Raw genomic sequence first — 17,913 nt, 5'->3', positions numbered from 1 at the left:
ACTTTAATAATCTTTCTGGCTCAACAAGCTCTGTCACATCTCTCTGGTTCCTGGTTTTTCTACAGGTCCAGCCTGATTTCAGCCATTTTTGTCAGTTCACTCGTATTCCATTCCTGATCCTAGGAAAGCAGACTTCTCAGGGACTCAGTCTGACATGCTGGGAATCTTCTGGGAAGCTGCAGTTCAATAAGCGTGGTACTGACTTTACATTGAGAATGCCTCTTTCTACTTATAGTCACTGTTGTATGACAACATTTGGTATCTGTCAGAAGTGTGTCTAATAAGCCTAATGAAACAATCCTTTACTTATCCCTGGATTGGTTTATTACTAATATCCCCAAGCAGTAGGTCAGCCTACCCAGAAGTTTAGCTCTGTCACAGACTCTCTCTGTCATACCTTCAGAGATTAGCCAGATAGAAGAGAAAGCATCTCTAGCAGAAGCTTTGCAAGTGTATTTGTTACTGTGTCACTTTTATGGTGAGCTAGGTCATGTTTCCTCTTAGCCAGCTTTCAAATTAGTGCATTGTCTCAGTGACATATCTCCAAGCCAAACAGGTCAAATAATCCCTCAGAAATAGCCTTACATAAAGTAAGGGCTTATTCCTTCAGGAGCTTGCTGAGGTTTAGTTCCAGGTTTAATCTGTCCAAAACTGAGCTGTTCTCACTTTTATTTCTTTCTCCAATCCTCCTGTCCTGAACAATTTGAGCTACTGACAAAAATGCATATTAAATATTGCTGACTACAAGCCGGCCGTTAACTCTCCTGAAAGTCCTTTACCTTACCGCATTTGTCCAGTCATCATGGTCAGATAGTCCTTTAATATAGGAGAGCCAAAAAAATCATGAGTTTGTTCTTGGCACCTAAAATTAAAGGAGGAAAATATTGCTTCAGCCAGCTTTCAGAAAACTTCAGAGAACACAGTGGGAGCTGCTTTGCTTTTGGTCTCTACAATCCCTAGACTCCTTTCTTGGATTTAGCATCTCTCCATGTTTTAATCCATCTCCAAGGCCAGTTCTGGCAGTCTGTCTATACTGGTGTTTACAGAATACATTTAGAAGCATCCCGAAGCTCAGAAAAACTCCTACGCTCACCTGCAGTCACTCACGTTGCCCTCATAGACATCATGGGTCCAGATAAAATAAAGATTGTAAATCAGACTCCTCTGCTGGCATTATTGGGATCCTTCTCAGAAAGTCAGTACAAGCCTAATCAAAAAACAAACCCAGACAAGCAAATAAACAAAAAAACCCAACCAAACAGAACCCCCCACAAATGTGGACTGCCCCAATTTCAAGTTTCCAAGTATTCTGGGCAGCTCATTTAACTTGGAACTGTGTGGTGGGTTAGTCTTGGCAAATGGCCACATTTCCACACAGATATTCCCTCCCTCCCTCCTTCTTAAGTGAGGAGGGACAGAAAACGGGGTGAGAAAGTTCATGGGTCAAGACAAAGACAGGGATATTTCTTACGGGTTACTATTGCAGGCAAAAGAGATTCAGCTTGGGAAAAATTAATTTAATTTATTGCCACTTAAAATAGTTTTGGGTAGTGAGAAATGGAAGCAAACATTAAAACAAGAACTTTCCTCCCCTCTCTTCCAGATGCAACTTCACCCCAGGTTTGTCTACCTGACCCCAAGTGGTGCAGGGAGAGTGGGGTGGCTGTGGTAACTACAGATCAGTTCCTCTCTGCAGCTTCTTTTTCCTCACGCTTTTTCCCTGCTCCAGTGTGGGCTCTCCATGGGCTGCAATCCTTCGGGAAACATCCACCTGCTCTGGTGTGGGGTCCTCTATGGGCCACAGTGTGGATATCTACTTTGGAGTGGTCTTCTCCATGGGCTGCAGGGAAATACCTGCTCCAGTGCCTGGAGTGTCCCCTCCCCTCCTCTGATCTCCAGGTTCCTGCTGTTGTTTCTCACTCTTTCTTCCCTCCTCCTCTCCCCATCCAGTGCTTTTTGCCTTATCTTAAATATTTAGCCCTTTCTTAAATAGGCAGAGGGTCCATTGTGGAGCTGGCTGGAACTGGCTGTTTCTGGCCCAGGGTGTCTCTGTGGTGTCTCCTCACAGAGGCCGCCCCTGCAGCCCACAGACACCCCATTTGTACTGCCACAGGACAGAGTACCTGCAGCTGGGGAACGCACCGCTGGATTGACGGAGATAAACGAAAGTTTGAGGGTGATAGTTTATCTTAATTGAAATTTTCAAATAATAGTAATTTAAATGAGCGTCCACATATTTTTTTACTCAGTATAGTAATGTTAATGAATATGGCTGCTCTGCCGGTGTGGTGTCGGCCCTCACTAAACACCTTCTCCTCACCGGTCCTTACACAGGGTCACCAACAGCCTGTGGTGCAGCCAGGCCCCCACATATTGCTGCTGTTAAAGGCCTTATCAGGTGAAAGTTTATGTGAAAATTACGTGGTAGCCGTCTCCACAGAGAAGCCTCATTTCTGCTGAACGACAAGCGCAGCCGAAGGTCTCCTGTGGTGCTGCGAGGTTTTGAAGCGGTGGGCGTGCAGCTGAGGTAGTTCAGCCTGGGACACTTCACGGGGACAACTTCTGAGGGAGCAGGTAGGCACAGCTCGAGTGCTGGGTATTGTCATGTGGAAGTCAAAGGCTGATTTCAACGGAAAAAGGAGAAAATCCTTAGTTAACGCTCAGGGCTTCATGAAAATAGTAAGCGTTGAGAATGAATCAGTACAGAGAAGATTTTAAAAAATCTCCATTTATGAATAAAATTCCTTTTTTAATACCACAATAAGATAAAACTTTGGAGAGAAAAAAAGGAAACGTTTAAATAAAAGCTTTTAAAATGATGAATAAAAGATGATAACTATAACAAAAAATGAAAAATAAAAGGCGGAAAGAAAAAAACTAATTTAAAAGCAGTACTCTGATTTAAAACTTCTGTCATACAGTTTTTAAGATTTTTACCCAATTCCTCTGTCACAAAACTACATTAGGCACATCTGTATAAAACACATTTTCCGGTTTAACCAGTTTAGAATGACCACATACATTTTCTAGTTCACTGCAAGGTTAAGTAATACAATAAGTATCTAAATGTAATAATTTAACAGAGTTATATTTGTTAACTGGCTGTTACCAGTTACATTCCATTGCCTTTTTGACTCTTGATATCGAATATGCCAGCTAGAATAACAACATTTTGAAGTTTCAACTAGAACATATTTTTTTTCCTTAATTTAGAATGGCTTTTTTCCAAAACCTAAAAATGGATACAAACTAGAGGTAATACAAATGTGTACAATGCACAGTGTCTAGGGAGGAATATTAAAAAAAAAAGAGAAAAAAGAAAGATTTTTTTTAATAACTGAAGGTAAGCAAATAAAATTATAATAGTAGTCTATTTATAATTAAGTATCTTAGCCAACATGTTGAATCACTGGTGGAATGTTTTAAGAAAATCATAATTCCTTCCCTTACCAATTTTTCACTGAGATGATATGAATTCTTAATCAGGTAAGAGTGGAGAATGCATCTAGAATCAAACTTAGAATGATATATACATAGTGAATGGGAAAGAAAGTGTGTATGACATGAAATAGTATAATACATATATGTGTATAATCAGTCTTCCACAGATATCAAGGAGTTGCTTTTAAGTTGAACTATTCTAATGTCAGAAATTATATTCCATAGATATGTGATCTGTTATTTCCTTAGGGTGTTTTTCTTTTTTTTTTTTTGCCTGCAACTGAAGGATGCAGAATTTTAAAGAGTAAAAAACCTGAAAATAAACTTAGCTAAAGAGAGGTGTAAGTGTCTTTTCCACAGGTTTCCTGTTTCATCTTTGATGTTTGTTTGAGTTTCAGGAGAGACAGGAGTATAGAAAAGTACTGAGTATCTTAACAGAGTTAAGTAGAGAACAGAGTATGTGAAGTGCTTTCAGTATTTTCAGGCATAGGGCTTATCTGAATCAACTACAATTATTAAGATATTAAAATATGCAGTAAGAGCATTGTCACTGATTCTTAAAAGGTACACCAGAATACTCCTCAGTCTCAGTAAATGCCTCATTCTATGCACACTTACTAAAGCTACTGTCTTATTTTCCATGGTATTGAAGCCAAATAAATTTTTTTTTTTTTTTTTTTTTAATCTGACCCTGAGGAGCTATTCTCCTTGCTGTTGTAATTAACTAAATCTGTATTTTTACTTTGTTCCCTGAAGCTTCAGATTACTCTGCAAACTATTTCCCCAGACAAAAATGGGCACACCAAACCAAAGTGTACATGTTTGAGCACATGTTGACCTTCTCTATGTGTCTGGCTTTGGGGTAAGATTTGATGGGAGCACAAGCAGTCCTTGCTATTACTGAACACTGTTTATCTTATCCAAGGCCTTTCTTCAGTTAATGCATACCGAAGTAATAGCTTTCAGTAGATATCATTGTTATATTAAAAACAATAATTCCATCACAATCAATGAAACAATGGTAGTTCAGAGATGCTGAGAATTACTGAAGTTGGGGTAAAAAAAAAATAAAAATAAAACACTTGAATTTCGTGGAAAAGCATTTTTGTCTCTATATTGAGTTAGTATATCTGAGTCTTTGTTCTAAGTGCTATTGTCTTTATCAATCCAAATGTAGTTCTACATTTATTAAAAAATATGATTCTGAAGGCTTAATTCCACTTTTAAGTTTTGCATTAAAAAAGGGTATTTTTTAAGATATCTGCAATAATTCAATGTATGAAATTCTTTAATTGTGATTTTTCAGGATTCCTTTCCCATAAACATCCTAACTACGTCAGTGCCAGAGTTCCCTGAAGTTCTACTGAAGTCAATAAAGCAAATCTCATCCTATTCCACATCGAGTAGGGCACTAAATAGGGCACTATTGTCTCAACAGGGAAGATGCCCTGTGAGAGAAGATCACTACCATTTCTTGCAGTATTTAGTTTTCCTGTAGTTACCTTCTCTACTATTATCCTCCATCACTGTTTAACACACAATATAGCTTTAACTTGCTCTATTTGTATTGGGATTTTAAGATATGTAAATGTAACCAAAGTAACATCTAAGCTAATAGAAGTTATCATCATCTATTTTTGTAGTTTGTGCAGTTTTATAGAGTAGCAAGAGTATTATATTCAAACTGCCACAGATAGATGATTTTCTGTGGGTTTGCAAATGCTGGGGCTCACCTAGAAAAGACGAGTCTTGGGGCATTTACAGTTTAAAATCCTTCTTGTACTGGGAAACTACGAAAGAAGGAATTCTAGCCCAGTTTCCTGAAACTTCTTGGGCGCAGCAGTGGCCAATGTCTGCGATGTTGCATTTTGTAGCTTTGCGGTCTGGTAGACAATACTTGTAAGACCTTTTGGTCCTGGTTCTGCTCTCATTTGTATTTATGTAAACCAAGAGTGACCTCAAGTTATCCCCGCTTTACAGCATTTTCAAAGAGAGAAGAGATAAGCCCATATATATCACTTACCAGGGATCTTAAAAGCAAAGAGATTGTTTGGTGCTATGAAGATGTTGTGATAGCTATTATGCATACCAATCCCAGGCTATTTTAGGTTGACTAATTAGGGAAAAGTTGAATACTAAAGACCTTCTCTAGCCCCTCCTAATCTGAAATAATATCGGACTGTGCTTTATCTACTCACTGGGGCCTGTTTGGGAACATTATATGCATGGTCCTAACTGCTTTGGAGGCAGAGCTAACCCAGAGCAGGCTCAGTGTTCTGGGAGGATAACAGAGCTATGTGCTTTTTGGGTGAGCTGATTCAGATTCCTCTAATATATAAAGATCTATTTTTATATAAATACAAGAAGAAACATTGTCAAAATATCTGTTCCATCCCTTTATTTCTTGTTACTGTTCCAGCTCTGTGGAGGTTATCTGGAAATTTCAGATTCTTACATATAATCTGTTAATTGTCTGAATAAGTGTAAAACTTATAAAAGCCTATTAGTGCATTTTCTGTCTAGCTTCCTCTCACATCTGAAATGAAAGTCTCATTTTTAAAAGCCTATAGACTTGACAAATCTGATACCAGACTTAATGTAAAGGTCTCCTTGAAATGTAATATTTTAGGCAAGGAACACATTCATATTACTTTGCTAACCTGCCAAAGGCATGAATTGGTCTGGGTTTTGTTTGGATTCTGCAAAGTCTCACAGGAAGCAATTGGAGAAGACTCTGCTGGAGGACACCCACATTCAAAAACTGTATGCTGCTCTGAGATAAGTTCTCTGTTTCCCTATTCTTCCCCTTTAAAGCTTGTACGTAAATGAGAAATACTTTGTCATTCAGGGCTGCCTCAACCCAGCCACAAGTTCTATGACTGACATTTATGCAAAATGTTGATAGACAAATTCCTTAGTTATTTATCAACACTAAGCAGTCCCCGCAGACATCACTCAGCAACCATATCCCATCATGCAAGCTTTCCTATTTCCTTTCAAATCATTCGTCTGTATGTGGGAGCTATTTAAACAAATAAACCTACCTAGATATGAAAACACTTGCCACATTTATTAAAAAAAAATACTTCATTTAATAAAAGACTTTTACTTAGATATATGAGGAACACTCTTCAATCTGTGAAGAACCAGAGAGATAAGAATACCTCCCTCCCATATACATTCCTTGACTTATACTAAGTTAAGAGTTAAAAATGTTAGAATTTATTAACCCATACACATACAACTTTACCTGTGTGTGAGACTTAGACATAGGAAGAGTGCTAATGACTCCTGTTACCTATTTGCTTTTAAGAAAAATCTTTTTTTATTACCACAAATATGACTTTAAAGCCAAAGTTCTGTCTGCCCTGTACGGATTTGCTAGAAAAAAAATCCCATTATTCTTCCTGTGAAACGACTAAAGACCAAGGTTCTACAGGAGCAGGATTATTTTTTTTTTTCTTCTGAGGAGTGAATAAAGATTTCAGATTTCAGACTAATTTTTAATGCTTGGAGTATTTAAGACTGAGTTGCACTGCATTGTATATCCCAGCTATTGATTAAAATACAAAATAATATATTTTATGCGATGTTTTTAGTACCATGGATTGGCACTTACATTTGGAAAATGTTCATCTGATAGTTAGATGCGGATACCAAATGAAAAAAACCCAAACCTAACAACAAAGCTTTCCTGATCAATTACTTGCTGGCAAGCTGGACTTCTGCTTGTCCCAGTACTCCTCAAGAGCAGATTTTAATGTTCCTGAATGATAATTTTGTTCATTTATTTTTTATGAGATGATTCAATTCAGGGTACACAAAACATTCCTTCACCATCTACTTTTAAGACTCAGAAAATGCTGACCTCAGTCTGAATCCAATACACGTGTCCAGGGGCAGAATGTGTCCCAGGCAGCTACATTGAAGGGCCCCTTTTTTGAGCTCTGCAATGTTAGAACACCATTAGGAAATAGCTTTTCAGGAAGGGCTTTGTGTTATTCTTCTTAAAAGCAAGTGTGAGGGAATGTCAGGTACTGTAGTCTTTTATAGGGGGCTCATTATTAGACCTGCCTCATGTCAGCTCAGCTCTAGCAGGCAAAACAGTTGGTGTGTGCTCCTGTTGTGCAGTTAGAATGGCAACTCTGGGGCAATAGCTGTGATTTATCACTTCAGATGTTCTTAAGTCCCCATGTGGCTACCTGCAGCTATACAGCTATCTCACCTCTAGTAATCAGCCCTGCTGGCACCTTCTTCATGGAGGGCATTTTTGACCATTATGGTCAAATGCCCGGAGTACAGAAATGAAGCCCTGACAGCATTTTCGAGAATTTTGAGGAGGAAATCTAATTCTGTTGACCCCGGGGTGGACAAGGAAAATTTAAAGAACCTGCCCAAAGAAACCAATCTATTCAAAATTAGTTAGCTTAAAAGAAATTTGCTAAAATCTTGAATGAGGAACAATAAAATAAAAATAATGTTTAAAGAATGCATGTGGTACAATAATCATGAACTTAACATGTAGAAAAGAACCTTTAAAATCTAAAATATTTAAGTCCTAATGTCACATAAAATTCAGATGGTCAGCCTACTGGGAAAAGACAAGCTTCAGAGTCCTAACAAATTAAGCATTTCACGATACCTGCAGATGGGAACTTCTTCAAGCAAAGGCTATCAGTGCCAGAGAAACGGTTTCAAGACAGAAACATTGTTTAATCTTTTTGTCATTAAACCCAAACTACACCACTACAAGTGTATTGGTAGTTGTACCAGTTTCATTAATTACTTCATGGTTAAAACTGGGTGCAGACCTTCTCAGTTAGTTCCTTGTCATTAAAGAAGGTCTGACATGGACAAAGCGTTTATTTACCACTTCTATGCCATTTTTCATATCAACATTTCTCTTCCTTTTGTTTCCCTGATATCTTCTTCTGGCTTGCCTCGTGATAAAAGTCTGAGGTTATTCTTGGAAAATCTATACTTAGAAAGCCTATTAGAGGTCTACATCATTTTCACTGCCTTATGAATTAGAAGAGGTGCTGTAAATCACCAACCTAGACATCAGTTTTTATCCCCCTTCTCTCACCATCGTTCATCAGCTACGACACACACAGTTTGGATGAAGTTATCTGAGTTAATACAGAAAAGCCAGTCCGCTAATATAGCAGAACAATGTTTCACATGCAAGGTGTTTTACTTAGGAAGCTCACCAGATGATGTGGTTACTCAATCATGCTATGGGATATTTGTCCTCAGCTGGGTAAAGGCAACATGACCAAATTAGCCTGCATCTTCGTAGTGGCCAGCCAGTTAATGTGCACATTGTTCCAGACCAATACTGCTGTTCCTCACTCTGTGCAAGTTTCATAGGTGATAGGGTGGCAAGATATAGTTACTGTAATAAACAAAGAGACATATTTTAGGGGAAAAAAGACAGAGAGATATTGGAAATCAGGCTTCGCTAGTCCTCCTGTTGAGGGTACAGCTTATATACATATAACCATATATAGTCTTTTTGATGGTACTAGGGCAACAAACTCAATCTGGAACAGTGGTGCTTTATAATTTCTTATTACTCTAAAAGGTCTTGGTGTAATGTGTCTGTGTAAATTTATTAACAGAAAAAAACCCCTAGTGAGTCAGCTATTTTAGTTTGATCATCGAAGAAAGAAACCCTGAAGCAGAGATGCAATGTACTCTATACAATGTACAAGATATATATGAGTAAGACCTGGCATGATTCACATATATGTGTTGTATTAGAAAATATGAAGAGGAAGTCCCCTGAGAAAGTAGAAACTAGACCAATTCATAATAATCTTGATTATTAAAATTTGTGATCTTTGGACGCAATGATTTTTTAAGCCTGGCTCACTGTGCTTCGATTTTGTGCTGTCAACATACAAATATTTACTACATTGGTTAGCGAGCCAATATTGCGATAAGCTTCCATCATAACAGGCTAGTTTTCATTCACTTTTCACTTTGTTTAGCAAAATTTCTATCTGTCAGATTGTGGGTGAAAGTCTCTGCTTTGGCTCACCTGATATTTTAATTCCATTACAGGCAGGTGCAGTGCAGAGCTACGATTTCTCCTGTGTTATGGGATCTCACCTTTCTAAATAAAACTGATAGCAACTCTGCAAATATAGTGACTCCCTGTGCCTGATGAATTGGGTCCTGCTCCAAGGAGAGGCATTGCAGCTATGCAACGTTTGGGAAAATGTGATTTAGAAGGTAAATTTCCCAACAGCAAGCTAATTCTTGTGAGCTCTACCTTTAGCACATGATTTAAGGGACCCAAGGTGGTGCCAATCTTATGACAGCAATTGAGACACAAATTATCCAGCAAAACCTTTTTGACCATGTGCTTGGATTCATAAACTCCCCTCTTCAGGTTGCTAGAACTTAATAAGTCTGATTTTCTTATACCAGCAATTATACATTTTAAAATGCAATGGTATGTGAAGTTATTTTCTTTCTCTACATAAACTCTTCCCACATTTCAGATAAAATCAAGTATAATAATTATAACTGTATATATTTATGCCACTGGAAAATATCTGATTCTCTAACATGTAAGAAATATGTGATTCATTCAAATCTCATCAGTTCATTAGAGAGCATGTGAATTTCACCCAGAGGGCAACAAATGATATGTTGATAAATCCAATTATCATAATTTTCTTAGATTGACTGTCACAATGGGAAAATACCTTACTAAAAATACAAGACTTTAAAAGAGAAATATAAAGCCAGTCTGCTATAATGAGGCTATAAAATATGTATGTGCATTTTAAGAACCATCCATTGCCCCTGTGCAGACATGCAGTGTACTTGTTATTTCAGGAAGTTAGTGATGCATACATATGTCAGAGAAGCATGTCATGCCATCTTCTCATTTCAGTCCACGAGAGACAAAACCAATTCAGCACTAAGTGAAGAAAATGACATATTTGCAGAGAGTGGATTTTTTAATCTGGATGGTACCGCCAAGTACAGCAACTCTCTTTGCAGCTCACAGCTCAGCTATCTCACAGGTAGCAGGAATTCCCACAGCAAGTCTACTCACAGATACCACTCTGAGTAATGCAGCACGTTCTTCAGGAAGATATTGAAGAACTATTGCAAGTGGAAGCTGGCTATTTGTTAGCACAGCTGTCTCAACCCCAGTCGTTCACTTTGGGGGATGGGACAAGCAGAACCTTAAGGCAACCACAGTTTCCATTGTCCGCCTCTGTCACATCCCCTGTATGTTTTCCTGGTGCATTAAATTCTGTCTTTGGGGCAGAATGAACGATGGAGGGAAGAATGTTGACTCTAAACTAGTGTTTTCCTCATCCTTAGTCAAGCTGGGACTGAATATCCACAAAATAACCTAAGAGTTGCTTGGCATTCATTGCACAGCTACCTCATCAGTTAAAGAGTCATTTATTTACAGACCCTTTACGGAGCAAAGATTTGATGGCAAACTTGGGTGGGAAGGTGTGTACAAAAGCAATGGTCAGAAGTAGTGCAAGGGTAATTTTAGTAAACTTCATTACTTTTATATTTTCATAGAATCATAGAATCGTCCAGGTTGGAAGAGACCCTTGGGATCATCGAGTCCAACCATCTACCCTACACTACAAAGTTCTTCCCTATATCATATCCCCCAACACCACATCTAAACGGCTCTTAAACACATCCAGGGATGGTGACTCAACCACCTCCCTGGGCAGCCTATTCCAGTGCCTGACCACTCTTTCTGTGAAAAATTCTTTCCTAATGTTCAGTCTAAACCTACCCTGTTGGAGCTTGAAGCCATTCCCTCTCGTTCTGTCATTAGTTACCTGTGTGAAGAGACCAGCACCAACCTCTCTAACAGTGTCCTTTCAAGTAGTTGTAGAGAGTGATGAGGTCTCCCCTCAGCCTCCTCTTCCTCATACTAAACAGTCCTGGCTCCCTCAATCGCTCTTCCTAAGATTTATTCTCCAGGCCCTTCACCAGCTTCGTTGCCCTCCTCTGCACTCGCTCCAGCACCTCGATATCTCTCTTGTATTGAGGTGCCCAAAACTGGACACAATACTCGAGGTGTGGCCTCACCAGTGCTGAATACAAGTGGACAATCACCTCCCTACTTCTGCTGGTCACGCTATTTCTAATACAAGCCAGGATGCCGTTGGCTTTCTTGGCCACCTGGGCACACTGACGGCTCATATTCAGCCGCTTATCAATTAGAACCCCCAGGTCTCTTTCTTCCAGGCAGCTTTCCAGCCACACTTCCCCAAGCCTGTAGCGCTGCTTGGGGTTATTGTGGTCCAAGTGCAGAACCTGGCACTTGCCCTTGTTGAAACTCATACCATTAATTACTTAATTATTGAAACTCATACCATTAATTAATTAATACCATTTTATTTCCATTTGTATTTGGATTAAAAAACAGGAGGTTCACGTCATTCAGAAAAAGGTGTGAATACATGTCAGTATGTCTCTTGCATCTTGCATGGAATATGGCATACTATGGTTTATATCCCTGTTGCAAATCATGGAAAGCTTAAACTGCTGTCCCTGTTACTCAGTGCAAATTTCTGAATCATCAGGGTTTTGGTTATTCTAAGTTTGCCCAATCCTGCACCTGAAAACCTCTCCTAAGAAAAGCAATAGGCCTCAAATAAATGTACTGGCTTTGACAAACTACCATTTCCAATTAAAAAAAAAAGCAAAACAGTATTCCACTGGAAAATTTCTAGCTAGCTAGAGACAAAAATTGAAGAAAGGCGAACTGTGACTAAGTTTTTAGGTTTTTTTTTTATTTTGTTTTATTTTTTTTTCTTTCTTTTATTTATTTTTTTAAGTTATCTATTAACAATTAAGGATATTACCCTTTGGACTAAATTTAGATGAGGAGCATTGGATTCTCCATCACCTCAAGTGTTCTGTCCAGGACAGGAGGTTTTTTCAAAAACATGTTATTTATCAAAATAGAAGATAAAACCTGTTAAGATTTTTCTGATCAAGAATCAAATACTTGTATTGAACAAGAATTTGGGTTGTAATCAGAATAGTTCCTTCTGGGTTTAATATATATGAAAAATATTGCAAATTTATTTTGCTAAGTCTTTGAAACCTCTTATTTAAAAATAAAAAAAAAGCCAGCTTACACAGAAAACTGCTGATTTTACAAAAACTTGAGACCAGTAAGTAATGTATTTAATTTTCACAAAAATAGCTGAATTTCACAGTCCTCAGCTTGACCATATAACCTGATGAGAAGTATTTGTCTGTTCCACAGCATTGCCATTCACCTGATAGCAAATTAAAGCTGTGGTAGAATGTTATGATCCTCATTAATATTGATTGACATGAAAACAACTGCTTTATTCTCTGTTTGTTGTACTGGCTGTTATACTATCATGTTCATAATTTTGAGGCTTGGTTTATGGTCTGTCTCCAGAGATTGTAAGACCATCTAAAAAAACACAGGAAAAGCCAAAGAGAAGCAATAGAAGAATGGTGGATGCCAACTCAAGTCCCTTGTCACAATGAGGTTGTCCATCATGTACCCAAAGATAATTTGTTGAGATCCCACAAAGGATTATGGAAACAGTTTCTGCAAGATCTCAAGCTACCATGTTTTTCAGTCATTGCCACTCTAAGGGGAGTGCTGTTTTGTCCTTCCGTCCCCCCGAACACCCATGTCTCAGGACAATACATTTTCATATCTTCTTTCTTCTCTGTAGTGATAGAAGGAAAACAAATAACGTCATTTCACACATAAATATAATGTTTTAAATTTATGCTGCTGGAAAACATTCTTATACTGTGTTCATAAGCTTAATAACTTGAGTAGCACAGAAAAATAAGTCAACAAAAGGCCAAAGAAAAAGCAAACATGCAAATCTGACAGTGATAATATGGTGCTGGAAAGTAGATTCCAAGGGGAATCGTTTAACTACTGCAGTTTCCAAGCCTGTCCAGCGAATAGCCACAATGGTTGATTTTACTGATAAAGGAGGCAAATGAAGCCTCTTTATACCCCTTATTGAGTCAAAGGGGAAGATTATAAGCATTTGCTCATACTCCATGGCATTTAAGTATTAATAAGCTTGTCATGCTCATGCTGTCTGCAAATATAGTGCATATCTGTTAAATTAATAAATGTCTTATAATTCACAGCTGGAGACAGTGTCTATACAGTTCAACTTACTGCATTACTGTACCATTCACTTGTATGGACTTTTTCTGCTTTATCTGCTCTGTGAATATCAATTTCCTTACCAGAGCATGTTTTCTGACTGTCTGAATCCCCAACAGCTTCAAGCAGTTTTCTTTTAAAAAATAATCAGTCTGCCACAGAGCCTCACATCTCCTTGGTGCCCCATTAGGTACAGATCTGGGCCAGTGGGAGCTTTTTTGGACATTATGGCTGTATCATTTTAAAGTCCCATACCAGTTGCCCATGCTGGGTTTGAAAATGAAACCTAATTCAGTGAGACAGAGGAGATTCCAGAAACTAGCTTCCAATCTGATCAGGTTTTTAAATTTTGAATTTAAGTCGAGGGAGAAAGTAGCTACTTTGGATCATTTAAATAAGTTTTATGTGCCCTTTGTGCCCTGTACAATTTGGATTCATATTAACGATTATAATATTGGGAGTGGTAGGCAGGACTGATATTCTGGTCATTTAGCATTTTAAAACCCATATAAAAGATTCTAGGATGTCATTTATCTAGAACGTACATGATATATATGGAATACAAAATGGACATTCTTGTGTAACATGCTTTATGATATTATTTTGGTATTCCTGTTTACCTTATTTTTGGTTTGTAAATAAACTTTTTTGACCAAAAACCCCACACTCCCAACAGGTATTCATGCATACAGTGACATTGTTTTAAGTTTTTAATTACACATACACACACTCATACAACATATATTCCATTATACATAAATGTTAGCATTCAGTACCTCAGTGTACCCAGTTTGCCTACTCCTTCTGGTTATAGTCATACTCGAGCAGAGATTCCCAAAACTTAGGAAAGCAAAAAAAGACCCCATAAAGTCCATTAGGACTGAATTATAAATCAATTAGATGTGTTACAAATGAAATGAGCACGGACAAGAAGAAAAAACTTCTTGTGGTGGATATTTACTTATATGTGCATTAACTATGCCTTTTGTTTTCAAAGATTTTCTTCATTTAGATTGTATTGCTCATTATGATGCTAAAAAAAAGCTACTGGAATCAATAATATAAATGGTAATGAAACCAGTAACTGGCCTATTAATATTTCTTTCCCTCTTCCCCAAGCATTGTAGTGAGGTTGACCAGAGAAATCTTTTTCTATGCAGTTTCATCTTGGTCTGTCACCAGAAAGAGAGTTTTCAGGATTTTAAATAGCATGCATATTTGACAGAATTTCTTTATAAAATGAAACTCAGTACCAATATTTCCTTACCTATGCTACACTAGGGAAAATGGTATGAAGGACATAACATGGTATGTTATTTAAAATCACACACAGATAAAAGCAGGAACTTCCTACAACTGGATGGACTTACTTCCTAGCATGCTATTGAGACAATGGATAAGTGTTTGAACAAGATTAGTATTCTACTTTCCTTTCTCCTGAAGCAAAGCACTCAGTAAGATCATGAAATACCTATTCCTACTCTCCAATTCAGCCCTTACCCCACTGATTTCATCAGAGTCATAGAATAACTAGAAGTATCCGCTAGAGGACATGTAGCCCAATCTCCTACCCAGAGCAGGACCCATACATGAGGTTGCTCAGGGCCTGAAAATGGTCAAGCCCAGTCAAGTTTTGAATATCTCCAGAGTTTCCACAACTTCTATGGAAAATCTTTCCCAAAGTTTGACTACCCTCACAGTGAAAAAATATGTCCCTATATTTAACCAGAATTCCTGTCTTGCAACTTGTGACTGCTGCCTTATGTCCTATCACTGTACACCTCTGAGGAGAGACTGGCTCTGCCTTCCTTACACCCTCTGTCAGGAGACTGAAGTTCTCCCAGTCTCTCCTTGTACAGGGTGTGTAACTGCTTGACGCTCAACTCATCAAACCTCAGGATACCATGTCAACATATACCAATGTACTCTATACTCAATATACTTAGTTGATATATAATTAGGTGTACAAAAAACCACTTTGTCAATAACTGAGTTGTGTAACGCAACACTTTTGCGCCGTAAGAGTACAGAGTATCAGAATAGCCCAGCTTATTTCCCACCCCCTGCTCTTGATGCACAAAGCTACTATTTGGGCTTGTGTTGTTTCCCTACTTTGTGCCTTTGACTAAGATATGGATTTAAGGACACCCCGAAAAAACATTTCCCTGCCCCCTAATTTTAAGGATACCAGAACGAGTTCTAATTGTTTTCAGGTCTGCAGGAGTCTTTCCATTGGCTTGGGATCAAGATCTGCAGATTTAATAGGCATTTACCACAGATCCCCAGGCACAATCTCATATTAGGCTGTTACTAAATCAAACTGTTGTTCTTTGTTTATACAAAACTTTGGAAGAAACATGGATTTAAAAAAAAATAATAATAATTATGCTTCTTTTTCTCTAAAAAACAAAGGAGTTATGGACTGCTTTGCTACTTGCCTTAGGGTTTCAAAATAGTCTATATTATGTCCCTTATGTAGTCTGAAGAAAGCAAAAGAGAGGAAAGACTAAAAGTATCTCTAGGCATAAGCATTAATGAATTACTGATATCTAGAAATATTTTACCAAAGGTATGATAGACGGAAAAACATGCCTAATGATTTCCAAAAGCTATTAAGCCATAAGTTGTTTGGTTTTTTTGTGTTTTTTTTTTTTTTTCTTTTACAGTGCTTTTTAAATACTATCAAATTAGGAAAATACTATGGAGCTTTTAAAATTCTACTTTAAGATAAAAATCAAGAAAACATTTACTTTCGCATATGCAATTTAATTAAAATTTTACCAATAGTGACCAAAACCTGTAGTTATGCATCTTAATAATTGCACAGTACCAAAATATTTCCATCTTAATAATAACATTCCATCTTAAGCAAAAGAATAATTTATGGACTTCTAGGGAGAAATGACAACATATTATCTTAAAAATAAAACTGCAAATCCTGTTTAGTGTAAAATTACAGAATAACAAGAAATCAGAATCAAGGACAGTATCACTGGAAAAATATTTTAAATAATTAATCAAGGAAGTTAAAATAATTTGTCTTTCAAAATCAGCTCTCTATAGGTTTGAAGATACTAAAATGTGCAACTATTTCATTTCAGTAATAAATGTTCAAAGTTCACGTGTCACAGAGGTCTAAGGTTTTAAAGCAAGCAAGAAAATGCTGGGCTGTTACTGGGCTTTTGAATTTCTCATTTTTGAATGGTCTCCATCCACATCACTGCAATTTGAAGAGGTGCTTAGACAGGAAAATTAGCATTTTAAACTATTTATGACAACAGATTTTTGAAATTTAAATGCCTCTTGAAGTTTTAATGTGGTCTTCAGAACCAGTCTATTAAGTTTCTATTTTTCAGTGATCTGTGATGTCTGGGATGCACTGCTGTATTGATATGCTTTACATATCATAAATCATATGCCATGTGTTCTATGTTTGCTATCGCTCTAACACTGACAAAAACCATCATGAACACTGTAAACAGGAAATAAAGAGAAATTCTCATGCTCATGGGGAAAAAAATGGAAGCTATGTTTTACAAAGGACAGGGTAAAGTATGCATTTGCTTTTTTGTTTATTTCTTTATCTATCAATGGAACAATAATAGCAAAAGGCTCAGTTTGTAATCACAGACCTATCCTTCCATCGCCGCTTCTCCAGTAACTTCTGCAGGGTTCATATGCACAAAAAAACCCCCTTTCAAATGTAAATGAAAAAAACTCTTATCTGCAATTAGGGTCTTGCACAGCATCATGTTCTGTGAATGATTATCAGAAAAGTACCAGGGAAGGTCAAAAGATCTGACTCTCAAATTATCTTATTCAGTGCTTAGTGACACAGGAAACTGAGCCATCAGATCTTTCTGGGTAGCTCTGCTACTTTAGTCCTCAACAATGCAAACTGACATTCCTCCATCACTTACACTGAAGATGGGAGCTACGATATTTAAAATGTGTCATGGATCTGGACAACAGCAGTATCTTCTCAGCTAAGCAATTGTAGAATCAGATCAATAAGCAGAGACTGTACAGTGAGAAAAAAAATAGTAAAGCCCTTCACAGAAGAGAAATATGGAATCTGTAATGTGTTTACTTAGACGAATATTGAGATGCTTTTATTTGGATGAAAGTATTCAGAGGAAAGTTTATACAACCAGTTTCCAAGGACAAGATAAAATGTGCCAACAAAATTATAGGCAGTACCTGGATAATCAATGATACTATAGATGGTTTTCAGGATATGCGGATTCTTTCCTGGATCTGAGAGTCTCAAAGTCCAGGGAAGAGCACAAATAATT

This window comes from Numenius arquata, chromosome 5, assembly GCF_964106895.1.
Source record: "Numenius arquata chromosome 5, bNumArq3.hap1.1, whole genome shotgun sequence".
Classification (NCBI taxonomy): Eukaryota; Metazoa; Chordata; class Aves; order Charadriiformes; family Scolopacidae; genus Numenius; species Numenius arquata.
This window is presented reverse-complemented; position numbering follows the sequence as displayed.